This window comes from Sphaeramia orbicularis, unplaced genomic scaffold (genome assembly GCF_902148855.1).
Source record: "Sphaeramia orbicularis unplaced genomic scaffold, fSphaOr1.1, whole genome shotgun sequence".
Taxonomy (NCBI): domain Eukaryota; kingdom Metazoa; phylum Chordata; class Actinopteri; order Kurtiformes; family Apogonidae; genus Sphaeramia; species Sphaeramia orbicularis.
In genome coordinates, this window is record NW_021941558.1 from 278,852 (window position 1) to 279,733 (window position 882).

Here is an 882-nt window from a genome sequence, read left to right on the forward strand (position 1 = left end):
CAAACTAATGGACCTTTAGTTGGACCAGGCATTAAAATCCTACTCTAGTCCATGTTCTGTGTCCCATCGCTGTTCCACCACAGGAGTTCGTTTGTACAGGTTCTCCTCAGCCTTCACAGACCTGATCTGCTCCAAACTCACCAAATGAACACAAACATGACCTGACTATCTACTGGGCACAAGTTTATGTCTGTATTCAAATGTTGTGAGGTATGCTGGGAGATTTCAGCCTCTGCTTTGAATTCTTCATCCCTGCTGTTATACTCCATTTTCAGAAGGGCTTCTGCTGCCGTTCACGACATTTCTACTGTTAGCAGACCATGCTAACATGTGAAGGCTGCACGACCTGATCCCAGTCCAGGGGACCAGAAAAGGTGCACATACAGAAAAGAAATAATACTGCTCTATCCAGAAATCAGACAGGCCATTTTATTTGTCTGATATTTGTCTTTTAAAGTCCTAAATCTGTGTGTATTCTGGTGTCTCCTCTAAATGTGTCAGGCTTGTACCCCTGTCAGATCACACATTCTTGGCTGTACGGACACTCCAGCCTAACAGCCTCCATATTTAATGCCTACACACAGATACAAATGTTTCAGACCTCAGCAGAATCATGCATTGTTTCTTGCATAGATGTGGTGTCCAAAGCATGCCTGCTGAAAAATGCCATATATTGACAGAAACAGTCAAATCAGAGCCACATATTTAGAATGTGGTGTACGGACACTACTGGTGTACGGACTCTAGCAGATGTGAATGGAAATGTGTCTGAGCACATGGTGGCATCTGTGTTCCATCTGGAACTAAGTCTTCTGGTACAGGAGGACACAAACATGTGGAACCAGTGAGAACAGTAGATCTGTAAGGCATAGAGTCCAGATT